Below are 26,172 nucleotides of genomic sequence, written 5' to 3'. Positions count from 1 at the left end.
TTTCCGTTGCCGCCTCAGTCCGGCTTTTTGAATGGATTTAAGCAGTCGCGAAATATGGAAAGTAGCGACCTTTGACATGTTAAAACAACAATAATGATAAAAATTACAAAATATTAAAGAATATTTCCGCGTCTTACTATCACCTTATTCACATTACGTATATTGAGATACGGCGGCCCTCGAGAACCGGGACCTACACCGTTGCGGCTTCTGGTTCTTCAAAGGGAGATCAGTTTGCCACTTCGTTCTTTGTCATTTTCACCTGTTTGACTGCACTGGGTGTCTGCGCCACCTGACCAGAGTCACGTGATTGTGCACTCGAACTGTTAACTCCCAGCAACTCAGCATAGGTTGTTGCAGCGCTTTTCCCTTCAAATGCTGAAAAATAATCACCGCGCGGTACTCCACTCTGTCAATGGCCAGTGCCATGTTGATTTGGATCCTCTAGAGGTGTACTAGCGGCTGTGGCACGAAGATTTGAATGGTTACATGGGCCGCACACATATACCTGAAAAGAAACAAACAATTAATTACCTAACTTTATTTTTCCGATGTGACAAGTTAAAACTTTATGACCAATTCTTGTACGGTCTACAGGCTTACTAGACGGTTCTGACAGGTAGACTGCTAAACTGCTAGGGAGGCAGGCATGAGAAGGACTAACACAAACCAATAAAGCAAATGCTACACACCCATCTCACGCCAGAATTCATGACCAGTAAACTGTATTCACAATTATTATTAATTTTATTGCACAACAGCGACACTGACCTTTGATAATCTAAGTTTAGTCGTTCAGCTGCGTTGAATCTGATATATTTGTAAACTGGGAGCAATGCGTAACTACGAGCACCTGCGAGAGACTCACAGTCTTTTGTGACTGTTGTGACAGATAGCACAATGCTTGAAGATTGAGAGGGTAGCTGTCGTAGAAAGACAGAAATATTTACCCTTGTGGGCGTTGACCGTATGACATATTTCTACGACCCAGTCATACTGCACACAACCCCACGACTTATAAAAACGTCGAATGCAGTGCATAAGTTCATAGTGTTTGTGTTTCCTTGTTTGTTTTCCGGTGGCTATGTGTTCATTTATAGATTGTCATTTTTTTATTTGTAGTTCACTGTTGCTATTTGAGTTTACATACGGACATTTCGTCATTTGGGGACAGTGACCGGTGCGGTGGACGCTAGAAAATGAAGTGGCAAGTGGATAAAACGGAATTCATTAGAGGGGTGGCAGCGGAGGAGGCATCCAGAAACATTTGCGTCGTGTATGGGGACAATGCCATTGGTGCTATTAGTGACTCTCAACGTTCAGGAAGACGACTTAATCCAAAATAATCAACGCCAGCGTACTCGAGAACTGGTGAAAGTGATGAACTGAAATCATTCCACCATCGAGCGACATTTTTATGCAGTGGAGAAGGATATGGGTCCCGCATTCTCTAAGCCGAAATCACAAAAATCTGCATGTGGCCATATGTGCGTCTCTGCTTGCTCATCGTCAATTGGCTCATGAACAACCACTCCTATCATGTATCGCTACTGGTGACAAGAAATAGTGTATTTATGCCAACACAAGGAAAAGAAAGGAATGACTGAGCCCAAATAAAGCAGCAACTCCCCGTGCAAAGACCTATGTATATCAATGAAAGTTAATGTTATGCATCTGATTGAACAAAAACGCGCTCCGAAGAAGGCCTCAAAACCACGTTATTTTAACAGAGCAGAATCGAAAAGTTACCGCATCGTAAGCACACTGCTGCAAATAGTGAAGAAGAATTTATAACTGATGACTAAGGTCTCTGTTATTTCTATCTTGTCTATTTATTAAGCTTATCGAAAAACGCTACGAACTTACGCACCAACCTAATACAAATGATCGAGCTAGTGTTGTGGTGTTCAGTCCGAAGACTGGTTTGATGCATCTCTCCATACTACAGTATCTTGTGGAAACCTCTTCATCTCCGAATAAACTGCAACCACATCCTTGTGACTTTGCTCGCTTAGTCTTAGTCTAAGATTTTTACCGCCCACTCTTCTCTCCAGTACGAAACTGGTGGTCCCTAGACGCCCCAGAATGTGTCCTATCAACCAATCCCTTCTTCTCGTCAATTTGTGCCACAAATTTCTTTTCTCCCCAACTATATTCAGTACCTCATCACCAGTCACGTGATCTACCCATCTAAGCTTCAGCATTCTTCAGTAGCACCACATTTCAAAAGCTTCTGTTCGCTTCTTGTCTAAAGTGTTTTTCATCCATATTTCGCTTCCCTACAGAGCTACACCTAACACAAAAACATTCAGAAAAGACTTCCTTACTCTTCAGTAACGCTTTCGTTTTGACTATCGGTCTACATTTTATATCCTCTCCAGTTCGGTCACCATCATTTATTTTGCTGTCCAAATAGCAAAACTCGTTTATTACTTTTAGTGTCTCGTTTCCTAATATAATTCTCTCAGAATTGCGTGATCCGATATATTCTTTTTTTACAAATTGTTCGGAAATTCACGCTACAGACTCCTAAAACTTGTGGGGGCCGTGAGTGCATAATATTTTGTATAGGGACCCACGACCGGAAACATCATCGAAAGACGCTGTAGAGTATCACAGCAATAGACTCCGGCATACGTAAATGTGCGTAAATACTGGATGATTATGTGTTGATGTTACAGACTTTCAAGGATGATGGAGAAGGATAATTGTATCTATTTGAGGTAGGGGTCGCTGGTTCGGAAATGAACGAATCGAAGGTTGTAAGCGAAAGCAGTTTTGATACCTCTGACTTTGGAATATATGTACCGGTACTGTTCCTGCTAAGATTGTAGGGTATGCAACTTTCAGAGGTGGTAGTGTGGGACCAAATAAAGAAAAAATGTCAAGTAAACATGGGCTCTAAAATGCACACCCAAGTAGCTATGAGAACTTGTTCAACTTCGCTGGTGTGAAAGGCATCTCCTCTGTTGAGCAAGTGCTCATAGCTCTTAAGGTGTGCATTCTAGAGCTCATATTTACTGGACATTTTTTCTTGTTTTGGCCCATACTACCACCTCACAATATCTTCCTGTACTTACGTACATTTACAGCCGTCGGCGCCTATAACTTTGGCGCTCTGCAGCATCTTTGTATGACATTTCCAGACATGGGTTCTTATTCAAAATCTTATGCACTCGTTCCGCCCTACAGGTCCCAGACGTTTGTGACGGGGATTTTCGAACACTCTGTATAAATGTTGCTTAACAACTACAACAAGAATAATTATTAAAGTCGTCCACAGCAGCATATTTCCTCGTTATTCGAGAAAATTTGATATAATTGTCCACACAATAATCAGTGATAATAGACGACCAAATGACTTCGCGTTGTAACAAACTTTTTTAAATAAATTAAGTTTTAAAGATTACATTGAATGAATGTCTGATCTGTGGAATGGGTACTGAACTCGAACTATCGTGGAGTGTGTTGTAACTGCAGGTGGTGTGCTTACTCTGTGTCATTGTTAACAAAACTTTACACGGATTGATTGGGCAATGCAACTTACAATACGAATAAAGAAATATAGGCATAGCAAAATACATTCAGGCCCTTAGGCACTGAATCGTCTGGCCCCGTTCAAAACTGATAACCTTGGTCCCTGTGCACTTAACAAATAAATTAAATTGTCTTACCTAAAGCAGCAACGGAATAATGCGATATATTCTGGTCTTTCATTAAAAAATATTAATTCTAGCTACAGGCTCTTTAGTGTGCAATGCTGCCCATAATACTTTGAAATGCACATGAAATTGTTTTGGCTGATAAAAGAGAACATTTAACAAAATCTAACTTCTTTGAAAAATATATGACCTCGACTGGGAGGCGGTACTGGTTGTGGTGAGATACTAACACTGATTTTTTTAGCAAAATTATATTGCAAGTTAAACTTGGCTTTTCAAAAACATCTGACAATTGAAGTTACATTACTGACAATTGACTCAAAAACAATTAGAATTAAACAGCAAGTATTATCTAACCTCACTAATCCAACATAAATGCCAATCATCAAATTACATATAGCTCTTTTAACAAATCATAGAAGCATTACAAAAGTGAAATATCAAACTAGCCTCTTTATAAAAATAATTTACGTACATTCTGGGGTTACTCAACAATTATCAGCCAATTCATCCATACAAACGCGCTGGCAAAAACCAAAATCATAATTATTTAACATGTTACCTTGCTTGCATGAAGACTTCTGCTCCATGTTCAACAATACTGACATACCTAAATCAATCTAACACTTGGTGGCTTTACGCAGCACACCACATAAACGGCCTACTCCATCGTCTTTCCCTCACAGATAGCTACCTACAACTGTGCGCCAAGCGCTCTCTTACTCCTACACCATAATAACCTCTGATCAGAAGCGGTATCTCAGTGTATGCGGTCTTACACAGTCAGCGATATAAAACCTATAAAAGACATACATCGTTTATAAATTCACATTCGGGTGCCACATAAAAATGTGCCCCACTATACTCCATTCAAAACCCTCCAACGGGTCTTAACAAATTTGACACATATTTGGAAGTACCTTGTACAACAAATGTGTGGTAAATTTATCTAACTGTATAACTTCATTACATTCGAAAGAATTGATAGTGCTAAGGTGCATGGCTGCAGCCTATGAGTATATTGAAGTGACGGCATGATAAAGTCCTTTTCCTTTTGTTTTGTGCAGGTTCAACAAATGAGTAGTGACCAATGTGGATTGCATTCAGTGTATCAATACATCTGAACTCCATATTATTTTCCTCAGTCATGTGCATAGATGCAATAGGTGCTTGTAACAGATTAACAACTGTAGTTGGCGATTATCACAATATCAGTAACTTGATGACTGATATCATCACTGCTCTTCGTAGTAGAGATTCTTTTAAGATCCAAACAACATATTGACTCACCTATGCTGAAGTATGAATACCAGTAGTAAATTGCTCCAATTCCATGAACAGGAGACTGGATAATGGAAGTTATCAAAAGTAGCAAAGATAAGGTAGTGGAACGTGACCACTTCTACCTATGTCAACATCGAGTAATCTATCTGATCAGAAAAAATTCAGTGTCCTAATGAAATTAGACTGGATGAAGCAACAATGCTTTACATCAGAGTGAATAGGAAAAAGTGAAAGTGAACTCTGAATAAGACAAATCCATAAGTGTCTCATCAGGCTGCCATTTAGACATAGAATAATCAAACATTACATAGAACGTCACTGGTTCATAACGTTATACTGTGGCTCTCAGAGACCTTGTACATGCAATATTGAGACATAATTACTTAAGAAAACCTAACAGTAAAATCAAGAACTGAATGGCTCCAGGTGGCCTTAGAATACTTCCAGATCTTACTAACTGAACCAACTGTAGAGAAAATATCGATCAGAGGTTCCAAATGGCCTTTCTAGATACATAAATGCTGATCTTAGTAGCTATAAAATGAGTGGGGCTCCAAGTGGCCTTTCTACATGAAATAAGTACTGGTGTCAACAACTAAAAATGAGACTGTGGTTCAGGGTGGTCTAGTTTGACATAGTATAAACATCAAAGCTGAGAAAGTACCATAAAATATCATTTACCTATAATATCATATGGCACTCAGAGGTCTGTACATAATTCATAATGAGAATGTGTAACTCGACATGGCTTTTACAAGAAAAAAGTGCATAATTAGCAGTATTATATAAAAGTGCTGCTCTTTAGAGCCTGTATGAATAAATATTAGATCAATAGATTCACAGAATCAAAGTATGGTATCATGTGAGTACAGACACAATATTTATAAAACTATCTATAAAATGACCTATATCTCTAACAATGCACGTATCTACAGGGAAGGATATGGGAATGATTTATAAGGGCAGTGCACTTTATGTGTGAAGAAAATGATTTACAATCATCATTCGCCTTGAGTCAAGAACTGCTATGGTCAAATCAAAGAAAAAATATGATTATAGATTATGCAAGCATAAAGACTGGAGTACTATGTGCAATATAGGTTGCTGGCTTGGGAAATTTAACATATCACAGTAAATCATGAGATAAATATGCAAATATGAGGGTCAATTGGAAAATAGCGGAACTTGTAAATGTGATTAGTAACCTGAAAAGAAAGAAGTCATGCATGCTAACATAAGAATGCAGTCTCATAAGGAATGGTGAAAAAAAATGTTTTTAGGTGTAAAACTTCTCTGACAGTCTCCCACAAACACCTCCACTCATTTAGCACAAGGTAAGACAGATTTTCCTAGGAAGGACACAAAAAATTGTTCAAATGGCTCTGAGCACTATGGGACTTAACAGCTGAGGTCATCAGTCCCCTAGAACTTAGAACTACTTAAACCTAACTAACCTAAGGACATCACACACAACCATTCCCGAGGCAGGATTCGAACCGGCGACCATAGCGGTCGCGCGGTTCCAGACTGAAGCGCCTAGAACCGCTCGGCCACTCCAGCTGGCTAGGAAGGACACAACATACACAGAATACATATTAACATCATACAATATCATTATAGAAAAATTATCAATATCAATATAATCCTGATTATTGGAGTGCACCTCATGGCATGGACACTTATTAAACGTCAATATTCCATCACTATTCCATATATTTGGTTCAGCACATGGCATGAACACTCAGTAAATTATCTAACAATACTCTTATATCTAACACAAAATGTGGATAAAAATATCCTTAATCCTAAATCTGTACAGGAAATATGCTTAATTTGCCTAGTACACTAACGTAAAATGTTTGTAAAGATCTGCCAGGAAACAGTGTGAGAAGTGTCAATGGTGTTTAGTATTCCATACAAGTCGCTTATGTCATGCTTTCTATGCAGTGCATTTCCTGGACACCTTCATGTGCTTCTATTTATGAGCAGAATAGCTCATTTGGAAACAATGAGACTTCGGTACATCAATTGTGCAAAATATAGGAAATAGATGAGTATAAGCAATCAACATGAGTTACAGCGTGCATGGATTTCTTAAGTCTACATAGGTAAAAGCAAGTAAACTAGTGGCATCATCAAGTGCAAGAGATATAAATAGCAATACAGAGTACAAGACTAGGAATAAATGAAACACAGCAACCTCACTAAATACAAAGAGTGACTAACCTAACAAAAATGTAGTAGTAATTCCTCAGGCAATGGCATAAATTAAATGTCAACAGTAATAGTATCTTGCATAGGATGTGCAATAATGGCAAAGTGTAGTAGCATAGCTTCATAAAAAATGTCACATTTCATGGTATCAGTAAAGACAAAATAGCGTCATAAATATGAGGATATAAGATACATAGGGGCTATATACAAAAAAGGACACATATTCTTGTTATAAAAAAAAATGTTTGAGTTACAGTTTGCAGCGGCCAGACCACCCAATGAATGTGATCCACTGGACACATGTCAAAATAAATGGTGTCTCTTCCAGTTATTGTTTTCATGCACATACATATGAAAACAGAGAAATGTGTAAGGTCTAAGTTAATGGTAAGAGAACCAACCTGCAAGATTCTCCCTGCCAGGCAAGTCGCCACCTAATAAAATGCTGAATAAACAAGAAATAGTGAAAACGAGGAACCAATAGAATTTGTATAAGTATGGGAGATGTGTCAAGTAAAAGGTCTGATGCGTTTTACCGTTATGGGGACCGATATGGAAAGCAAAATAAGTATAAGTTCAGATTTACTGGTAATGCAAATAACGACTTCTGCTAGTGAAATGCCAAGTATCGTATTTCCTGAAAAGTAGCAAAAAAAACTGTATAAAGGTGAAAAGGGGTGAGAAATTCTCATTTAAATGCCCTCCTCACCTGCACGTGGTGAACCCTGCTGTAAGCTGACGAGGCTCTGGAGACTGAGTGACTCCCAGGCTAAGGAGTCCACCTCTTCTATGCCAGCGGCATCCTTGGAGGGCGGATGAGCGGGTAGAGATTAGGGCATTAAGATAGCCTATGTCCTTGGGTTAAGAAACGGACCAAGGTGGAAGATCCAATGATGGACAGTGGCATAGGACACCAAGGGTAGGTGGGAGTCTTTGAGCCATGGTGAAGGCAACTCACCTAGGAGGAAGATACTCTGATCACAAACTGAATGGCTCAGAACCGTGGATGGCAGCCCCATCACTGAGCTCAGGTTCGGAAGGTCGATAACCTACCAGCCTTAAACTATGAGATCAAAGAAAAAGGCAAAAGAAAGTACCAGCCTGACCAAAATGTTGACGACAATGGAATGATTAATGGAATGTTTGGTTTGCGAACTGGAGCTTGGAATATTGGATCAATCATGACTGGAGGAATGAAGCAACTGGACACAGTACTAGGCAACTAAAAGTGCCTCGTAGCAGCTATACAAGAAACAAGAATCCTCGAAGGAATCATGAAGGTCGGAGATCACTGCACATTATTCAGCAGCAAATGAGGAACTGCCAAATTGGACCTCTGGAGTGGGATTTGCTATTCACAACAAGGTGTTCTCAGCAGTTAGTAAATGGATCCCAATAAATGATCGCATCTGTGCGATTATTCTGAAGGCATCACCATACAATATTTGCATTGTTAACTATCATGCACCATTGGAGGACACGGATGATGAGATAAAGAACAACTTTTATACTGATTTGGAGGACAGTATTGACAGACTACCGCGACATTCGATCCGCTTAGTCCAGGGTGATCACAATGCACAAATTGGAACAGAAAATGAATATCGTCCCACAATTTGGGCCGAATAGCCTACACGAAGTGACCAACGATAACGGTGTTAGGCTGATAAATTTTGCTTACGTTAATAGCACCTACTTCCCACGGAAAGAGATACATAAAGCAACATGGATGCCGCCAAATGGTAAGATGAAAAACCAGACTGATCATGCATTGATGGATCGAAGGCATTGTGGATGCATCGAGCAAATAGGAAAGTACCATGGTGCTGATATGAATTCAGACCACTTTTTAGTAGTTTTGAATATCTGTCTAATACTATCTACAAAATGGCAAAGGAAAAAAGAAGGAATAGTTCGTCACGATAGAAACAAACTTTCAAATGAGCCAAGTAAGGCAGCGATACCAAGATAGAGTCACTGCCTCGCTTTTGGGAACAGAGGCCGCGGATAATGTAGACGGAATATGGACACAATTGAAGGAAGTGGTTATCCAGAGTGCAAAGTAAGAACTGGAACGGCAAACTAAACTCAAAAACAAATCAAAGTTTGACGATGAATGCCAATCGGCTGTTAAAGATACAATGGAGGAGAGATAAGAGTGGTTAAATCACCCATATGTAGATACAAAAGCAACATACTCAGAACTGAGTGACTGACAGACAGATTCATTACTAAATGTAGAAACTCTGGAAGGAAGTATAGAACCAGAATGGAAGTTAAATACAGAGGAAGAGGAAGTAACTGAACTTTCAATGGAAGAGTTAAGCGCAACTGTAGAGTCACTCAAAAACAGTAAAGTGCCAGGTGGTAGTGGTAGTGGTGCAGAACTGGTTGGAAACGGAAGTGAAGTTCTATAGCAAGCGCTAAGACAGCTTATTGTCAAAATTTGGTCATCAGAGGAGATCCAGTCTGAATTGAAGAGAGCAATTGTATGCCCAATTTTTAAAAAAGGAGACGCCACGTAAGTAGACAATTATCGAGGAATCTCGCTACTTGAGCTAGGTTATAGAGTCTTAACCTCCCTGTTACTTAGTCACCTGAAATCTGCTCTATAAGAGATCCTAGGACCATATCAATGTGGATTCATGGCAGGATGCTCAACCATAAAGAATGGTTCAAAAGGCTCTGAGCACTATGGGACTTAACATTTGAGGTCATCAGTCCCCTAGAACATAGAACTACTTAAACTTAACTAACCTTAGGACATCACACACATCCATGCCCGAGGCAGGATTCGAACCTGCGACCGTAGCGGACACGCTGTTCCAGACTGAAGTGCCTAGAACCACTCGGCCACACCGGCCGGCTGCTCAACCATAGATCACATCTTTACGCTACGATAGCTAATGGAAAAGTACGACGAATTTGATAGAGAGTTACACCTCATATTTATAGATATCCGAAAGGCCTATGACAGAATTAATCGGACGGTATTATGGAGGATAATGTAGGAGTTTGGCTTCACAAGAAAATATATCAAAGTGATTGAAGCATGCTATACAGATACAAGCTGCCAAGTATGGTTTAGAAACAAAATGTCAGAGTCTTTCACTGTTCAAAACGGTTTGTGACAAGGAGATCCTTTGTCCCCAGTACGACTCAACATTGCGCTGGAAAAGGTACGACGTGAAATTGGTAACGACAGGGAGATAGATATGAATGGAACTGACATAATCTTTGCCTTTGCCGATGATGTGGTGATTATGGGAGACTCATTTAGTCAAATAGTGTCTGACACCACTAGGTTCATGAAAGAGGCAAGACAAGTGCGATTAGTTGTCAACAACGAGAAAACCAAATATGTGATCGTCTCACGCCGACAGGATTTCCCTGCCACTATCAATATAGATGGACACTATTTTGAACGAGTAGAGAAATTTAAGTACCTGGGATCGAATCTATGTAATAAAAGCAAGGTACAGAAAGAGATTCAACAGAGAATAATTAATGCTAATCGTGCCTTCTTCAGTCTCAATAACTTATTCAAGTCACGCTTGGTCTCACAAAACAGCAAAATGGACAAATTCAGTGTATCAGTCCGGGAAAGCAAAATCGTATAAAAGGTAATTTATGTGATGGCAGAATCTGCTATGTTGTATTTACAAAGCGCAATATAAGTGATCCAGTTCTGCGTTTGGCTTGGCATATTATTTTTGAGATGAATGTCAATGTGATTGGTTTTGGAAATCGATGTTCTCAAATAAATATGCTTGACCGTTTGGTGCTGGTGGTATTCAGCTCTGCTTATTTTATTGTTTACTGATATGCTGTTGATGATTTGGCGATTGATCTCATAGGATCTGTGCACTGCTGTGAAATAAGATGGGCATTGGGAGTAAAAAGAAGCAACTTTGACGTCAATCGGCTTGATATATGCGGAGCAAAAAAATGGTTCAAATGGCTCGGAGCACTACGGGACTTAACATCTATGGTCATCAGTCCCCTAGAACTTAGAACTACTTAAACCTAACTAACCTAAGGACAGCACACATTACCCAGTCATCACAAGGCAGAGAAAATCCCTGCCCCCCCCCCCCCCCCCCCCCGGGAGTCGAACCCGGGAACCCGGGCGTGGGAAGCGAGAATGCTACCGCACGACCACGAGCTGCGGACAATATGCGGAGCAAAGTTTTGTTTTGGTCGGCGTAGCGCTACATTGCTTTGAAGTAAGCTGCGGCGTGCAGCCGTGCGGGCCGACGGTATTGTTGGTTTCAAGTACGGCAGGACACTTACCTGTTGCAGATACCACAATTTGTCTGTCTGTGGCCTCTATGTTTCAAACATTTGAGAAATCGTTACCGAGCGAGGCGGCGCAGTGGTTAGCACACGGGACTTGCATTCTGGAGGACGACGATTCAAATCCGCGTCCGGCAGTCCTTACTTAGGTTTTCCGTGATTTCCCTAAATCACTTCAGACAAATGGCGGGATGGTTCCTTTGAAAGGGCACGGCCGATTTCCTTCCCCATCCTTCCCTAATCCGAGCTTGTGCTCCGTCTCTAATGACCTCGTTGTCGACGCGACATTAAACTCTAATCTCCTCCTTCTCCCCTCTGAGAGATCTTAGCGTTATCAGAGCTGTTTTCGGTTTGTTTAGGATAACTGTGCGGGGTTGGTACATCGGAATCTGTGTGGTAGCTTGTATTAAAGAAACTGGTGTTCTGAACATGCTTCCTATGACGTTGCTTTCGTGGCGCAGGCTTTTCTGTACTGGTGCTCAAAGTATTACTCTGAACGGTTTCACAAATTTTATCTGAAATATCACAAATGTTGCTTGACAGTGTAAGGTCAACTGTGCCAGAAGATAAATTTTTATGAAAACTGCTGTCAATTGTAGTTCTCTAACGTAATCAGAGTGAATGTGCTGGTCGTTAGAATTAGAAGTGGGCTGCTGAAATAAATTCGAGCTGTTGTGACCATCACTCTTACAGGCTGTGACATCAGATAGGACTGGCTTATCGTCGATAAGAAAACTCTGCTCAAAATAACATCTGCATCCGTGCTGAAATTCTGAAAGTGACTTCCACGAAATTGCTGTGTTTTATTTTCTGTAGTAATGGACATCGTCTTGTTGTAGCTGTTAATGTTGGGTTCTGACTGTAGGCTGTCATGATTATACGTGTCTGGTTTGAAAGAGATAAACGGAATGGTGATATATTGCGTGGTTTAGTAGGAATACATCGCAACAGCACATCGAACAGAAGTGTTGTTAGAAGAATTTTGCTTCTCAGAATGGGCTGCAAAGTATGTCAGTGGGCTGTGAGGGATATACGTAGTCTGCTTTTGCGCAGTATTAGTTGCCCAAGTCAAAGATTCTATGTAAGGGAAATCGTCTTGTTCTTTAAAAAATTTAGCGTTTTGACGCAGTGTCAATCTAATATTTCTGGTGTGCGTCACGGAAGGAAACAAACTCTGTTCTGTCTTGAGACTGAACGTGGCGCCTGATGTTTGATTGTTCGCATTATTAATCTGAGGGGAAGTAAAAGTTATTTGTTGAGGTTTGATTTTGCTGTACGAATCTGGTTCGCAAATCAATCCGTGGGAAATAGTACGTATCAGCACAAACGATGACTGAAGCAAAAGTGTTTGCATATGATGGAGCGGAAAGCTGTGGTGTGAACGGAAGGTTTTCGTGAGAAAAGGCGACGTTGTCTGTACCATTTTTGGGTTGACAGAAGACATCTTCACTGTTAATGCCATCATGCTTAATTGGGGGCTTCATAAGGTCGCTATTATCAGTTTAAGACTGCATGGGTGGCTCGACAGAGCGGTGATGTGCGTCACTCCAGACGGTATTGTCGTTAGTATCATTGAAATGTAACGATATTTCTGAAGTGAGAAACTCGGCTTTGTTTTCAGGTTTGGTGAGCACAATTGGTTCATTAATGTCTTCAGAGATTATCAGATTGCTGTCACTGACGGTAGTGTTGGAGGATTTCATGCTGCTTAATGGATGTCATGGTTAATTTTTCAGTAAAATTTTGCTTGTATTGTCGATAGAATTTTCAATAGAATGTGGAGTTTGCGATGTGGCAATGTCTGTAACGGACGCTGTACAAGCGTCAACATTGACTTTTAAGACGTGCATCTATCCGACTGTCTTGTTGATCTACTCTTTCATTAACTGACTGGGTTTCGTCTGTAAGCTTTGTATAGGTTTCACTATACTTATGTCTCAACTCATTAATGTCATCTCTCAAAGGTATGGTGCTACCTGCGCGTTGCCCGGCTGTGGCTTCAGTTTGATAGGAAAGACGTTTTTCACTGGTTTTATTATCTATACCTACCTGTTTAAAACGGTTATCAGTCGTTTCTGTGTACGATTTAAGCTCGTCACGTATGCTGGAAATCTGTCCATTGAACTGAGTGGTAGTGTCAACTTGTCTTTGTCGTATGATAGAAAATTATTCATCATTTTTATTAAATCGTTCGTTGAACTGAGTGGTGTCATCACCTTGTTTTTCTCGTAAATGAGTGGTGGTGTCAACTCGTACTTCTCGCAACAGAGTATTCTGTTTAATCACCATCTGCATAAGATTTTGAAGCATCGCTTCAGTATTCTTTTCAACTGATGCGTCGGGTGTCACCTGTGTTGTGTTTCGTAGTGTGGAGATATCATCTACACCCATGGACGTCTCATTTGTTGCATTATCTGCATAATTACCGCTAATAGAATCTGAAAGATTGTGGTGTGCGTACTGTAAGACCTTCGGTACACACACCATCAGATTATTTGACTTGTCGCTCTAACGAAGTAGGCGAGTGTCAGCAATATGTCTCGTGGTCTTATCGTGATGTGTTTATCTTCTACCATTGGGTCAGACGATAGAAATGCCACTTGCACGCTTAGAGTAGCAGATTGACAGTGACCAATTTTAACAGAACTTGATTAATTTTCACACAGATTTATTAAAATAATAAAAATCGTAGATATTACGTAACTTAATTCTGGATGCTGTTTACAATTGTCAATCTGAAGTTCCTTTGGTCTTGGTATGTTAATCTTATTCTCACATATCTCTGATACTTGACAAAGTGTCTATACATTTATCTTCATGGCTATGTACAGGAATATGGTAATCTTATTAGGCGCAGACTGAAACTTGACTACAGACTAATGCAGACTAATGCTGACTGATGCAGACTGATGCAGACTGACTAATCGGAGATCTGTACACTCGTTATAATACTTCGAGCGTTCAGGTATCACTGCGCTAGTGTGATCCGCGAGGAGAAAAGGTTTTACGTTGGCAGCAATCTCATTGGCTGCGTTACATATTAATACGCGGATCGGCGGAAGCAGAATTTGGTCTGTCTCTACGGCAGCGCCATCTCGTAGTGCGGAGACGGACGAGCGCTGCGCCTGCGCTGTTGTGCTTAGCAGGGCTCGCTCTAGTGGTAAAGCTGTGTATGTGCTGCCTACGCAGAACTATGTATACAACACAGATGCTTTAGAATAGACTGAGTACTTTGCACTATTGTTTCCTCTGACATACCATTGGCAGTCTGATTAGCTGTGTGAAAAGTGGGTAAACGCTGACCTCATTTGGTAAACAATCAAGCTTTGAATTTTGCACATCAGCCATGTGCAGATCAGCGGCGTCTGCAGTACCGGAATCTGCCGTCTGATTACTGCTCAAATTAATGGGTCAAATTATAATGTCAGGAACCTGTACGTTATTTTTGGAAACGGAACTCACGTTTTCTGTAGCACTTTGCAACTGTTGCTCCGCAGAGTGGTCACTATCATTCTCAACATTGTTGTCAAAAATCGGATAATCTTCCATTTTGGTATCTTTAATTGTGAGATTACGCGCGGGAAGCTTATCACTTATGCGCATCATCATAATTCACATACAGGGTGCAAATCCAAAGACAAATAGTACTGAGAAATAAAATCAATGGAAAACAATGTGGAGCATAAGAACGCCGATGAACTATGGAAAATTTTTGTACAAGTTAGTAAACTGTGTTGCAGCAAAAAAATCTAACTACTATTACCGCTACAGAGTGGTTGAGAGAAAAATATATATCTCTGACTATTTTAATACCAAAGATTTCACAAAGCGAACGACTGGCAGAGCTGTCGCCAAGGGTAACGTTCTTTCAAAAATATAAACAAAAGCTTTACCTTGTTTGCGTGAATACTTTTGCTTCCATGTTCAGCAATACTGACATACCTAAATTAATCCAACAATTCTTGGCTTCACACAGCATACCACAAATACTGCCTACTCCATCATCTTTCCCTCACATACAGCTACCCACAACTGATCGCCAAGCGCTCTCTTACTCCAACACTGCCAGAGTTAACTGGAGAAGAGCCTCAGGTCGACGAGCAGGAATTGTGCAGCACATTTCAATTGAGATCAAGAATCCTAGAAATCTACAAAGTGTTTGGAAGAACAAAATGCTGCAGCTAGGTAGTACCCATGGGCGAGGTGTAGGCCCTCAGTTACAGGAAAGTTTAGGAGCAGCGTACCAGGCCACCAGCATCTTTAAGTCAAATGGAGGGCTAAGTCATGTGATAGAGGACTTAGGGTCTATATGTAAGGACATTACAAAAGAGGACCATGTGGTGATAGTGGATGGGGCGAGAAACAGTTTGGACAGGGATGGGGCAGACATAGATGGTGACCTGGACAAGATAGCTTCCCTGATTTTTGGCGCCAACATACACTTTATTGAGCTGTTCTAGCGCCATGATCGACCACACCTTGATGGAGCTGTGAGGCGAATCAATGTGGTGTTAGGGATGGTTCTGAGAGCAGCAAACTTTGCTCATGTTTCTCTGGTGCCCGTCGGGACTATCAACACATGGGGTTTCACTAGGCATGGCCTACACCTAATCAGGAATGGGAAGGGAAGATTGGTACAGGTGATTCATGAAAGTATAGGGGGTGAATCCCGGGTCACATATGGTCAAATACCTGTTTTCGTGGGTGGGAAAAGTAAGGGTTTTTTTTTTTTTAAGATAAATGCGGACAACAGGTTCCCCTGCCCAAAGAGTATCTCTTGCAGTTAAAAAAATGCTGAAACAATCACTCAAAATACAGATTTTAACACTTCAAATATCACACATACCAGATGTCACAAAGTAAAACAAACCATTGGAAAAAGTAACATGGGACATTTCACAGACTTAACAATCCTCCATCAGAACATGCAATCAATAAAAAATTTAAAAAAAAACTGTTAGAAGTTGAGGTCCAATCTTTTAACTGCACAGTACTTTGTGTTACTGAGCACTGGTGTAGAGATACAGAAATCCGACATGTAGTATTACCACTGTATGAAAGGGCAAACTCTTACTACAGAACTGCTTAAAAGGTTGGTGGATCATGCACTTATATCAGAAAAGGAACACAGTTCAAATCAAGACATGACCTCAGTACAGCAAGTGAAGACAAACACTTTTAAATATTAGCTATTGAATTAGCAGGGCTTGATATCACCAAGAAAATAATCATTTTGTGTGTCTATAGATCTCCCAGTTGTAGGGTGGACACTTTTTTCAACAAATTAACAGAAGTTCTAGATGAAGTCTCAGGTGCAAAGTCCAACATAATTCTGTGTGAGGACATTAACATCAACACTATTATCATAAATGAATCCAGCAGCCCCATCATAAATATCCTTCAAAGTTTTGGCATGTCCCTATTGATCAATAGTGCAGGAAGGGTTACTACAATGACTGCAACAGTAATTGACCAGGTGGCCACAAATATGGACAGGGAAAAATGTGATGTAGCTGTAAAAGATCTCGGACTATCAAACCATCTCTATCAAATAACAACTGTAAAATCAGGCATCGAATCATTCCTTAAACTGTCCGCCCCAGATAGCTGAGACGTCAGCGCAACGGAATGTCGATCCTAAGGGTCCGGGTTCGATTCCCAGCTGGGTTGGAGATTTTCTCCGCTCAGGGACTGGGTGTTGTGTTTTCCTGACCACCATCATTTCATCCCCTTCGATGCGCAGGTGGTGTCAAGTAGAAACACTTGCAACCGGTGAACGGTCTACCTGACGGGAGGCCCCTAGTCACATGACATTTATTTATTTTTATTCCTTAAACTACAAGCCCACAAACGACACCTGTCAGTTATCAAAGTAAAAGATTTTTCAAAAGAACTAGCAAAATTGAAATGAAAATGATCGTATGGCATTGTTGGCCGGGAGGCTCATTCGGGGAGTTTGGCCGCCATATTGCAGGTCCTTTTTAGGTGAAGGTTAGATTAGGTTACGTTAACAAAGCTGGGATGAAGTGTAAAGGAAACAAATGCAAATATGAAATTCTCTAAATTCTCCACATTTTTTAAACTGAACCTTGAAAAGGCATTTCCAAAAATATGCAGATCTGTATCAATATCTCACAAAAACAGATGGATAACAGCAGGTATTATGAAGTCCTCCAAAACGCTTAAATGCCTCAGTTCCATGAAAAAGAGTTGCAATGATCCAGAATCCTTAATTTTCTATCATAGATACAAAAAGATCTATAGGAAGGTTCTGACTGCTGCAAAAAAGTCATTTAATGACAAAATAATTTATAATGCAGAGAATAAAAGCAAAGCCATCAGGGAAGTTATAAAAAGGGAAACGTGGAGAGGCAAACAAATCCAGAATAATATACTGCTAAGGGAGGGGGATAAGGTAATAAATGATCCACAACACTTAGCAAACTTTGTAAACGAGCATTTTGCAAGTATTGCAGAGAAGTTACAGCAAAAATTTTCCCCAAAAAATATAACACTTGTAAATAATGTTGCACTAAATACAAATATGTTTCTAAAACCACAGAGAAAGAAGTCAATAAAACTGTTCAAAAACTAAAAAATGAAAAGTCTGTAGGCTTAGATGAAGTACCGATGTGTGTACTGGAACAATGCATAGAGATTATACAAGGCCCTTTAACAAATAGAATAAATGAATCCTTCACATCAAGGACATTTCCAAAGCAGTTAAAACAGGCAAGAACTGTACCTCTGCTTAAGAAAGGTAATGCAGAAGACATAGAAAATTACTGCCTATTTCCCTGTTGTCATCATTTTCAAAAATAATACAAGCAATTATCAAAGGCAGATTAATGAATTACCTGAATAAATACAGTCTTTTGAGCGAATCACAGTTTGGTTTCCGAAGTGGCAAAAATAGAGTCAGCCACAGTAGAATTCACGAAAGTTGTAATTGATGCTCTTGATAAAGGTAAGTGTGTCACAGGCATATTTTTGGATCTTTCTAAGGCTTTTGATACAGTCGACCTGAAAATTCTATTAAATAAATTAGAAGCACTAGGAATAAGAGGGGTATCTAATGACTGGTTTCGATTACACCTAACAGAGAGGGTATAAAGAGTAGAGATAACACATACTTCAAATAGAACTACACATTTAGTAAAACACTTATCAGAGCCAAAATACATTAATATAAGGTTTCCACAAGAAAGCATATTAGGACCAATATAGTTCCTGATATACATCAATGACTTTCCCAGTAGTGTTACTCATGGTGAAAAAATCCTCTTTGCTGATGACAGCAGTATTGTAGTCACTGAGAAAACAAGAGAACTTCTTGCACAGGAAGCAAATGAAACTGTAATGCAAGCTTACAATTGGTCAATAAGCAGTAAAGTGACAAAAACATAAAGAAACCTAATGCCATGAATTTCATTTTGAAGAGGGAAAATTACAATGTTAAATTAAAGGTGGATGGCACTTCTATAGACTGAGTAATAAATGCAAAATTTCTAGGAATAAATGTTGATTCTGAGTTGAAGTAGTGTGAATACACAAAGCTACTTGCAAACAGAATGTCATCAGCATGTTACACCCTTAGAATCCTACCATCAGTGAGTAACATACAGTGTCTTACCATTCAAATGTACACTCTGTTCGTAGCTATGGAGTTCTTTTTGGGGGAACAAATGCACAAAACATTAACACAATTTTCAAACTCCAGAAAAGAGCCATAAGAATAATAACCAAAAATAGTAGTCGAGCTCATTGTGAAGATCTGTTCAAAACACTGGGGATTTTAAGTGCTCCATGTGAATGCATTTACCAGTCAGTTGTACACATCAAAAATAACATTGGTAATTACTGCACAAACTGCTCTGTTCATGATCATGGAACAAGAGCTAGACTCAACTTACATTTACGAAAAAAATAAACATAAAACTCAAAACAGCATTTCCTACCAAGGAATAAAACTGTACAATAAATTACCAAAAGAGATTAATGAAATTGCAAAAATACACTTATTTAAAAAGGCTGCTAAAAAGTACCTGTTATGCAATACATTTTATACATTGAAGGATTACTTATATAAAACAGAGTAGGGATTTGGTGAACAAAAGTTATGCAGATTAATAATAATAATGATGATAAAACATCCAACATTCCACATAACACCATCACACTATGTTTTTTCCTTTTTTTTTCCTTTTCTGGAAATATTTACCCCAAGTTATGCATAGCACAATACTCACATTTCTTCCTCTTTCTGAGCTTAACATCTCACTGATTATGGGGGAATGCCGACTCAGTTTTTCAGAATACCAATGGTAAGTTCCAGTACAGAAAATGGTCCAGAGATCACCATTGGTTTGTATGTAGTGAGTGATGTGGTATGAAACAATGTGTGTATGGTGTGTGCAGTGACTGATAGTGAGATATGGGTGAACAGTGAGGCATTACATTTTTTAATACGTTATTTGTAAAACAGTATTGTATACCAGGAGTAAATCCAATGATTGTCTAACTATAAGTCTGTACATGTATGTATATATGAATTAACTTATTTTAAATTGGTATATACATGTAAATACTTTGACATGTCCTACATCCTTGTAAAAAGAGATCTATGGATGAATGAAACTACTACTACTACTACTACACTACAGTAATCTCAGACCAGAAGCAGCATCTCTGAGACTGCGATCTTACATAGTCAGTGATATAAAGCCTTTCAAAGACATACATCGTTTACAAAATCACATTCGGAGGCCACATATAAATATTCCCAAGTACACTACTTTCAGTAACGTTCTTTTTTTTTTAAAAAAAAAAAACTCGATTAATCGTGTAGTATGTTGTAACTGCAGGTGGTGTGCTTACTCTGTGTTATTGTTAGCAAAACTTTACACGAATTGATTGAGCAATGCAACTTCCAATACCAATAAATAAATATGGTCACTAAAAATACATTCTGCCCTTTAAGCACTGAATCATTTGGCCCTGTTCGAAATTGATAACTTTGGTCCCTGTGCACATAACAAATAAGCAGCAGAGTAACGCCATATATTCTGGTCTCTCATAAAAAAAAATTTAAAATTTGTAATGTTAGCTACAGGCTCAGCAGTGTGCAATGCTGGCCAATGCTGGCAAAACAAAAATCATAATTATAATATCCACGGATGTGCTGCCGGTCTATAGTGTCCAACGGCCCGTTGGACACTATAGACCGGCAGCACACCCGTGGATATTTTGACTATCAAATACGCCGGGAGAAACTCAAGAATCACAAAAATCATAATTATTTAACATCTTCATCTTGCTTGCATTAAGGCTTCTGCTTCCATGTTCAACAATATTGACATACCTAAATTAATCTAACACTTGGTGGCTTCATACAGCACACCACAAAAACTGCCTACTCCATCGTCTTTCCCTTACAGACAACTACCTAAAACTGTGCGCCAAGCGTTCTCTTACTCCAACACTATAATAATCTCAGACCAAAAGCAGTCAGCGATCTAAAGCCTATCAAAGATATACATCGTTTTAAATTCACATACAAATGTATCCCAGTATACTCCTTTCAACGTCTATTGACATTCGGTGCCATCAGTAAAGGTTTTCTTGTATGTCGCTTCCTCTCTCTTCTACAAATTGAAAACAAGGAATAATCATCCAGCTCCATTTTCTATAGAGCGCGTAGTTCTGGCACTGATGATTCGTTGTTGTATGATTGCTGGCCATTGCTTGGGCGCTGCGTAAGTTTTACATTATTTAAAACTATTTCCGGCCTCTTACCAGTGATACAGTCTCACTTTTTCCCTTAGATTTGACTTTACAATAACAAAAGGAAAAGGGGATAGCAAGGAAAAGGTGTTAGCACTCTTGCTCGAGGTCTCTGAAGCTTTCATTATACCAAGTGTTTCAAAACAAATATCTGCGTTTTAAGGTCTTGTAGCATTTATTACACTCAACTTACATAAAGAAATAATACATCAAATGAAAGAGTAACTCAGCTTTTCTCGCAGGTGTTCTGTGTGAGCACCACTCGTCACACGACACACATCGAGTGAAATGTCGATTCATCCCTGAAGACGACACGATCCAACAAACCTTCATCGTCGGCAGTAACATTTAGTTTGAAAATCTGGCACGTAAACCGTATTCTGTAGACTTTAGATCTTTTAACACCTACAACTGATAGTGACTTATTTCTAAGAGGTCTCCTAAATCCCTACACAGGTGTCACTGGAAATGCTAATTCATGACTAGCCTTGCGAACTGATTTCTTGGGGTTACGCGTGAAAGACTCACTCAATTGTTCAACACGTTCTTCAGTCAGTCTTGATCATCCCGCACTGTTCCCTTCACAAAAACAGCCGGTGTCTTCAAACAAGAGTAGACCATTCGCATGCGTGCAGGCATAAAGAAAACAAAACGGATTGCTCTTCCATTTGATGTATTACTTGTAATTGCAAGGTGAGTGTAGTAAATGCTACAAAACCTTAAAAGATCGACATTCATTTTGAAAGTCCTGGTGTATGTTGCGTTGAACTTCATTACAGCATTGGAGATTCGGCAGGACTGATGGTTGAAGTAGATTTGGTTTTAAGTTTGAAGAGAATTACCTGAAGAAAATTATTTCACGATCACTTCGCCACTTTGAGTCTCAGCGACAAATTTTTTTTAGGACGAGTGCTCAACTGGAACAATATCGGAACCGATTTCTGACTTCTGTTGGATGAGAAAGGAATACAGAGAGAAGGGAGTGAGAGAGGGGAGAGAGAGAGAGAGAGAGAGAGAGAGAGAGAGAGAGAGAGAGAGAGAGGGGGGGGCGGGAGAGGGGCAGGGGGTGGCAGGAATGAAACGTAAGAAATCACATCGGGATCCAATGTGTCGTGAACGACAGCTGTGTTTCATGTGGTTCCGATACCGCCCGCCGTGGCAGCAGACGAGTCGATATGAAATAAAAGCGTCCGCCCCGTGCAGAGTAAAACGGTGCTTTTTCTGGCAGCATAGGGCCTGCACGCGAGGCCGCGGAACTACGACACACGGCCCCGTGTTGGACGGAGTGAAGCCGAGGATCAAATGAATTACCTAAACGCTGGAATGCTCGGTAAAGTGCGTTTCCCTTTACTGCACTGTGCAGTATTTGTTACCAACACAGGCAGCACAAAGAACGGCGCTCAGTTCCCCACTCACGACTGTTTAACCATTCTCTTGTCACCGTTAACAACAGCATGGTGTAGGTCCATCCGCTCGCACTGAGCTCTAGCTAACATTTCAAATGTCGATACTTGACGTAACGATCGAATAGTCTGTTCTGATTTAAAATAACGAAACAAAAGCTTAAGTTTTTAAGAGTCCACCTTCTGCTAAACAGTGTTTTCATTTGTTTATTCCATTAAAATAACCCTCAAAAGCAGAGAGACTTTACAATCCCATCTTTAAAAAGTAAAGACATTTCCAGTGAACATCCACAAATTACTGTGTAATATTTTACGAATTACTGTGTACTGTGTACTATTTCAAGAAAGGAAGCAAGTAACACTGAAAAAGATAACACACAGGTGTCGAGACACGTTTGGGTAAAGAACAAAGAAAAGCAAAAACATTGTGCTCTGGAGAAGATAGAGTTTAAACACACATAGTAAGTCCGCAAATACGGAAATCCGGCATCAGCATTTTCCTGCCCTAGCAAGATGATGATAAAGTAACAGCTAAAAGAAATTCGAGTACGTGGAAGCTCCTAAACGTGAATACATTCGATGCCACCTTCCTACGACTTTTTGTACGTCTTTGTTTGTTAGTTCCACACGTTACCTGTACAACTTCCACTGAACTGAAACAAAACGCATTCTTTTAGAAGTTAAGTGGAGGTGATTCATCTGCAATTATGGTTGCAAGATGGCCGTTTATAGATTGTCTCATAGAAAGCATTATAAAATTAAAAACATGTTTGTAGGTCCTGAAGCTACAAGTTAAAACGAAACGAATATATATATATATATATATATATATATATATATATATATATATATATGTATGAATATATAGCGCTTGTTAATGTCGGCGTTGAAATTTTTAATAACGTTCCGCAGAAATTGACCAAACTTGAGGCTGGAATCGACTCTTGCAGTGTAAACTATGACAAGTATAGCTTTATTGCTAATAAAAATCATTTCCTCTTAGCCCTATTTTATATGACATAGATAAAGGGTCAGCTACAATTGCTGTAAATCGAACTACGCAGAATGTTTTAGGCGAAATGGTAAATATCTTAGGTGGTGGTAGTATAGACGAATTGCAATAAAAAATACCATTTGACATGTGGCCAATTCTTATTGGGTGCAGATATACAGATGAGTTCAGTGCATTTTGTTTTCGTGCGTTGGTACATCGGTTGCTACGAGTCTATTTATCGAATGTCAGCAGTAGAGTGTTGATGTTCACGTTGTGAAGTTGTGCTTTAGTTTACATTGAAGTTTTCATTGTTATTTGTTGGCCAAGTCTACTGTACTGTAGCACGTAAGAATGCCGTACGTACTTACACATGCTGAGTATGCCGATATGATATCTGCATATGGGTTTTGCAATGGAAACGCTGCTGCTGCTTGTAGAGAACACGACATACGATTTCCTAACCGCAGACTACCAGACTGAAGAGTGTTTACTCGTGTTTCAATACAATGCGGGACATTGCTACAGTGCCCAGCAGTCATACTGTATTTGAACATGTGGAAGAACAGACTGAATGAAATACAGTAGAAGACATGGCGGACCTTAGGTATGCACGGGTTCCATCCATATTATGTACATCTCATTTAACACCTTAGAGCGGGAGATAAGATAGACGACTCGCCATTGGATGCTTGAAAATTCTAATCTTCACTGATGAAGCTACTTTCAATCGCGATGGCATCAACAACAATCATAATTCACGTCAGCGGTCTGACGGAAACCCACATGTAATTGTGGGGACACATTTTTAAGAACGCTTCCCTGTAAATGTTTCGGGTGGTTTAGTAGACAATCAACTGATTGGGCCTGTTGTGTTACCACATCGTCTTACAAGGCCCCGTTATCTACACTTTCTTCAAAATAAGCTTCCAGCGTTCTTGGAAAAGATTCCTTTGGCTATAAGAATGCGTAGGTTCATCCAGCATGACAGAGCTCCTGCATATTGTAGTCATCATCGAAATCTAACATTCCCCGGAAGATATGGGCACGTTTATTGGCCACCAAGGTCCCCGGAACTAACTCCCTTGAATTTTTTCCTGTGATGGTTGAAAGAAAAGTAACTACAACATCCAATTTGCTCGTTCGCATCATGAGTAATCCAGCCCTCATAAAAGAACGCGAAAACTTTGATCGTTCGCATTATGAGTAATGCAGCCCTCATAAAAGAAAGCGAAAACGACCTCTGAAGAGCTACATGTGGTGTTATCAAGAGAAGTCAAAAGTACATTGAATCTGGCTGTGGAATTTTGGAATATTAGCTCTGGACGTCCTCATTTGCCTTTGCTTTAAGTTTGTTTGGGTTACAAACTAACAGCTGTATCCCTGTACTCAATAAAAATTGGGCACACTAGAATTTTTTATTGCAATTCGTCTATACTACCATCTCCTAAAATATTTACTATTTCTCCTGAAACACCCTGTATGTCAACTTGTACTGCATCAGAAAGAATTTTGTGGAGGCAAGCAAACCGTCGAATGGGCTGATAAAACTACGGATCCCGGCATGACAGCCCCAAATCGCACTGTCGATAGTGCAATAGAGTATTCGGCTTACATTACTGTACTGGTCTCTGCGAGATCTTTCGAACAATGTTGAACAGTGCATCGTTCCATTAAAAAGGAAAGAAAAACTGTTTTGCTTCAATATCTCTCGTTTGATGCAAGAGTTAAGATTATCACTACAATAACAGAAGTACATGCTCATTCTGCATGCTATTATTTGCCCACAACGTCGCTCCGATGCCTTGAACTGTTAGAAAAATGTAAGAGGTGCAAGTTTTAGGTAATTCTTTCTGAATTATTTCTGTATTTTGAAACTGGCGTTAGGTTGTCTAATACTTTGAAGATCGCCTATACCAGTTGCTGAACATCTAATTTTAACCTAACTACTCGGTTTTGAGCAATCTTTCTTCCTAACCAATCAGTTCTCTCTAGAAAATCTTTTCACGATACATTAATGACCGAAAATATGCAAAATAAGTTAAGGTAATGATTCGTATGTTTTCAAAACTACTAATTATGCTAACAGTAAAGGCTTCTATACTTAGCTGCATGAGAAGTTCATTAAAAAGTTTTAATTGGCAAAATTTTAGGGTTGTCTTTGTGTATTTAAGTGAATATGTGGACCAAGAAACTGACCTTGTGAGACGCTTCTCAAATCTATTCTCATTCGCTAAAATTCTCTCCCTTTCTAATAGTATTTGAATTATTTTGCACAACTTTATGCAGTCTTTTTCTTTATTGTTATTCTAATCAGTTGCGTGTTATCGTAAAAAATATCAAGAGCTGATATTTGGTTGTTAAAAGCTTGTAACGTTTGATATAAAAAGGCATAAATGTTATTCTCGGTTATGAAATTCATTCCGGGACTAAACAGTGATGTAGTAATCAAATTTTTTTCCGTTTATAACGACGCTACTCTTGAATACTTTACTGACTGAAATTTTACTCGCGTCACCTTTTCCACAAACTGGTTTGA

The 26,172-nt window shown here is 39.5% G+C and overlaps 1 protein-coding gene across 1 annotated transcript in view; it reads left to right on the top strand.

Moving 5' to 3' along the window:
* Positions 1-26,172, top strand: part of LOC124788883 — a 437,882-nt gene that overhangs the window by 17,160 nt on the left and 394,550 nt on the right. The window lies entirely within an intron of this gene.

This window comes from Schistocerca piceifrons, chromosome 3 (genome assembly GCF_021461385.2).
Source record: "Schistocerca piceifrons isolate TAMUIC-IGC-003096 chromosome 3, iqSchPice1.1, whole genome shotgun sequence".
Taxonomy (NCBI): Eukaryota; Metazoa; Arthropoda; class Insecta; order Orthoptera; family Acrididae; genus Schistocerca; species Schistocerca piceifrons.
The sequence above is the reverse complement of the archived record's forward strand: the minus strand, read 5'-3'. Positions and strand labels throughout refer to the sequence as shown.